Source organism: Thermobia domestica, chromosome 6 (genome assembly GCF_964235325.1).
Source record: "Thermobia domestica chromosome 6, izTheDome1.hap1.1, whole genome shotgun sequence".
Taxonomy (NCBI): Eukaryota; Metazoa; Arthropoda; class Insecta; order Zygentoma; family Lepismatidae; genus Thermobia; species Thermobia domestica.
Window position 1 is genome coordinate 13176478 of NC_137459.1, and position 5217 is coordinate 13181694.

Genomic DNA, 5217 nt, shown 5'->3' on the forward strand with positions numbered 1-5217 from the left:
CTATAATTTGAGTGTTTCATTAATGAATGTATGTTCAGGTAAGGTTCCAAACGTGTTTTACAATGTTTATTTCCAGCTCATGTTTACAATGTTTGAATGATATGTTTATTTTGTCAGAAGTAGCGCAGTAAATTAATCTTTATAAATCGAATATTAGGCTTACCTTTAATATTTAATGGAATCTGAAATTCCCGTCTCCCGACGTTATATGAGATATTACACAGATATGAACCCGGGGCTTTATGAGACATTTACCTTATGGAAAATATAGGTTTCACTATTATTCTATGCGTCCTGAAACTTAACTTCGGTACTTGGTACCCATGGTGTTGTTTCCCCCTTGTATTCTGAAGAAGCAGACATGAGCCACGAACACAACTGAGTATTGGAGCACTAATCTAATCATGGTATCAACGTTCGAATCCGGGTACATCTTAGAATCGTCTGCTCTACATCAAGTACGAACTTCAGGGCATTCCAAGCTTGAGTTAAAAAAAAAAAAAAAAACTTACCTAATGTACTATCATTAATTAAATCTTCCCACAAGACCAGCCACTGAAAGAAAGCCAAGTGATATTGTCTTAATTGGCACATTGTGCAGCTCAAAAGAGGGCTAGAACCACAAGAAATGGGCATAATACAACCATTGATGTAGTGTCTCAATACATTTCATTTATGTCATTAGATATTATTTGTGGTTTGTAAATGAACGAAATTAAAGCTGTAGTTTCGCGTCTCATGGTGATGGTTAAAGGACCCAACTCATCACTATGAAAACATTGTGGAAAGGATAACGTGGAATAGGATAGCAAATCTTCAAGAAAACCAGTGGACAATGTGGTTCTCAGCAGAGATGTAGTGGGTCAGTGGGTCGGTGGGTCAGTGGGTCAAGTGGGTCAAGTTTTCTGAGGGGGTCAGTGGGTCGTGGGTCAACATCATGTGACCCACTGTGACCCACCACCCACCATGACCCACTGCGACCCACCACTCACCATGACCCACTTGACCCACCACTCACCATGACCCACTGCGACCCACCACCCACCATGACCCACTGCGACCCACCACCCACCGTGACTCACTGTGACCCACCGACTCTGTATGATCTACCGACCCTCTCTGCTCACTGCATTGTAGACAGTATCTTCTGAAGACTGGTAAATGTGTCTCCGTTTTACTTTCAAGACCTTCATTTCCCTTCCTTTTCCACTTGTTTCTGTCTACTTACCTGAGGTGAGTATATCTAACCAAGTGAAAAAGGAACTTCAGGCACTTTTGGATATTGATATTTTTAATAGTAATAATAATAGGACTTACACTACAACTTGGCTTTCGAGACCTGTGAGTTTTTAGAGCTAACTACTGGAGAAAATACATTTTTGAATAACTGTAATATATGAATTATTATATAAAAAACTGAATGTAACTATGTGTGCCTGATCATCACGGTCAAATTGCAAAGTCAAATGAAATTACTTTTGGTATATAGTTAGGCCTTAATCCAAATTGGGATGTTATATTGCTTTAATTATAATGCATAATATTCTAAGGAGGTAGTGAGGATCCGAATTTTTGCGTTAAAAAAAATGAGTATCTCGCAAGCGTTAAACTTACGGAGCTGAAATTCAGTGTATTAACTCTTTATTGAAAATAAACAGAATGTCCTAGCATTTTTAAAAATTCTTTATGTGGGGGGAGGGGCACTTTCTATATATGGAAAATTGGTAGTGAGTTGGTTTGTAAAAATGATCGAAAACGATCGATGTTATTTAAGAAAAAAAATCAGAAACAAAAAATACAGTGCTTGGCTTCATATATCCGTTGCTTTCTGCTATAATAATTGCTAAAGCGTATGTTTATTATATGGAGCGCTTACAGCACAGGGCAATCAACCCATAAAGTTCTGAGAAAAATAGGCATAAAATTTGTACTGTAAGCTTAATTACACGGAAATTTTAAGTTTGGATTGTACGCATAATTGTATGGAAAATTTTACACTTTTTTCCCTTTAAGTTGGTCTACTTACTTTGATTTGGAACTTTGAAATTTCATCCTTTTTTCCACTGAAAAGTATTGATAATTCAACAAGGAAATAATTATAGTATGATAATTTAATTGAAATTCATCATAATTTGGCACATGGCAAACAGCAGTGCGGTAATTGAAGTTGAAGAAGGAGGGAAATTGCCATTCACCTCTGAACACTTTCCAGGAACCTCGTTCCCTTTCGCTTTCTAGACGGTGGAGGGAGCTTGGTAATGTTATCAAACCTTCATGTGTAATCGCAAAAATTAAATTTATAAACAAATAAGAAATCAGTTTATCAGGCTTTAATTGATAATTTATTCACAAGTTTAATGAAGATAGATGAAGTTTCTGTTCTACATGGGTCGGCATTGCCAACTGACATGGTCGATATGGAAAAGATGTTGTATGGTGATAGCGAAATGATACTTCTTGCTAAGTATTTCAAACCTAACCAAAGAAAGTCGTTATCAGACTTAAGTCTAACAAGTAGATTGTCGACGAGAAGTTGCAGAAATCGGGTAGAAGTATTATCAATTTCCACGACAGAGTGCAAATGGGGATTTCCCCTTATGAATTTACAGATGACTGACATTAGAAATAGACTAAGTGCTCAAACATTGTCTAACTTGTTGCTCATCAATGTTAATGGCCCACCGCTAGACAAGCTCAAAGTAGACGAGCTAGTTATTTCTTGGCTGAATGACGAACATCATTCCACTGCGGATGATTTACCGCCAAAAAGTTACCAACAGGAAATAAATCCGATTTCAGATGTGTTTTAAGGTGGAAAATTACGAGTTACGGAAAATGTATACTTGTATTACTAATGGCTTATTTGTATTATTCAACTTTGTACCTAATTTTTAGTAAGTCTCTTCTTTGCTATAGGTACACTACTTTGAAGAAATATTCATAATAATTAAAATTATGCATATTTGTAACTTAAATTTAACGTGGTGTTTTAGTGATTACACAAATTACAATTATGAGCATACTTTATGGAGATGCTCTCACATAGAGTACCCTAAGAACAATTGATTTTTCAAGTCTTTTGTGAGAAAAATACTGTTAACTGAGAAATCATAACCTTTTCCATATTGTACAGGGGTATTTTCCTTGCGAATAGAAGTTTATTTTGGAATGCGTTCAGAAATTAATACTTGCAAGAATACTCTCTTAGTACAAGTATATTTTAGGCACACACTAATTTCTCCCCACCTCGAACTGTTTCAATTTCCTCACTGAAAAACGCTTTATCATTTTATATCATAAAGGTCAGATCCACCCTTATTGTAACAGAGTGCTGCTTGAGCGATTGATTAGTGACAACTCCGATTAGTGACAATTTCCCAGTCTTGTTTTATTACAAGTGTAAACTCTTTAGTCAGTTCAGAAGAGGCCGTGGATCGTGTTCAGAGTTGATGACGATGGATTTTGGGGAGTCAGAGTAGGTCAAAGTGGATGAGAGTGGTTCATGGTGGGTGGTGGGTCAGAGTGGGTCACCGTGGGTGGTGGGTCATGGTGGGTCACAGTGGGTCACGGTGAGTGGTGGGTCATGGTGGGTCATGGGTCAGAGTGGGTCACGGTGGGTGGTGGGTCAAGTTTTCATTGACCCACCCCAACTCTGGTTCTCAGAAGCTCACATAGCCTGAGATCGAACAAGGAAGTTTTCATGAGACAGCACAACAAAATAATATTTTTTCCATAGAAAAAAAAAATAGAATCATTAAAATCGGTGCACTTATAGTCGAAGTGATACGTGATAATCCACAAAATTAACTAGAAGCGTCATTTCAGACTACGTTCGAGGAGGGCAAGAGCACCACCGACATAAGACTTTGACCTTTTGTACTAGTAAATTAATATACAATCGATTAAAGTATATGTATTCTTCAAACTCTTGAAGGGGGCAATTGCCCATTCCTGCTCCCTAAGTGACGCCCCTGAAACTAACCTCTTGCGTTCCAGATTAATTTTTCCTATGTGCATGCTGTAGTACCAGGTTTTCATTTACTGGCAAAAGAATGTCTATACCATTATATTGGAAAGAGTCATTACATAAGATTGAATGAAAATATTTTTTGTACAATCGCACACACATACATACACACATGCATGCGCGAGGAGAGCATTAACAACACTGAAAAAAATATTTGCATTGTTGAACATTTGACCTGTAAAAGGGAAATTTTGATGTTCTGAAGGGGTTTTATGCTGCTTCTTGTTGGCAACCCTGACTGGAGTTGAGTAAAGTGCTGTCACCTGAGGAGAAAGAGTAGAACTAACTCGTTCCTTCCGTCTTCTAAAAATAAAAATAAAAATGCATGACCTAGAGGATTAATACGACTCTTAATAAAGGAAACGTTTTCATGACATTTCCATGGATGTCACTGGTGTTTTGCTACGGAATATTTTATGTCATCAGTGGCGGCGGTTGGACGTTAAAAGTGGGGGGGGGGGGGGGGGCAAGACATGATCTTAACAATATTGTATATCAATATTAGATTTCCTGGTTGTTTCTAATACTGTTTGATGAAATGTTGTATAACTAATAGGATACTATATTTTTCACTTAAAATACCATATATCGTATTTCTATTTTATTAAGTAGATGCATAAGAGCAATACAGGTAAGTACTAGCCCTTTATACTCTTAAACAAGAAAAGTGTAAGAAGAGATTTGAGTTCTTGCACATGAACATCAATCATAGTAATGAATAATAATATTAATCATAATAGTAACGAATAATGACGCTTGTTTTGCAGAAGTTATATTGAAACTGGGATTCAATTACCAACTTATACTTTTAATTCCACACATGCCATTAGATGAATGTTTTTACTCGTAGAAAATGAAATACAGTAAGTACTGCAAGCATATGCTATGACATTTAAAAAAAAATATGCAATTGCAATATTAATTGCTTTGAAAAATGAAATGAAATCTTTGAGTTTTACGTCCCACGGTTATGCCGGCTAGGCTAAAGGAGACGGTGATTATGAGAGATGAGTGAATTGGTGGAATGAAGAAAGTGGGAGGAAACGGGAGAACCCCGAGAAAACCCACGAGCACGGTGTTTGTCCACCACAAAGTTCACTTGGCGGGGGCTGGGATCGAACCCGGGACCCCAAGCACCAGAGGTGAACGCTCTACCACTGAGCCACCGCGCCCCCCATTAATTGCTTTGA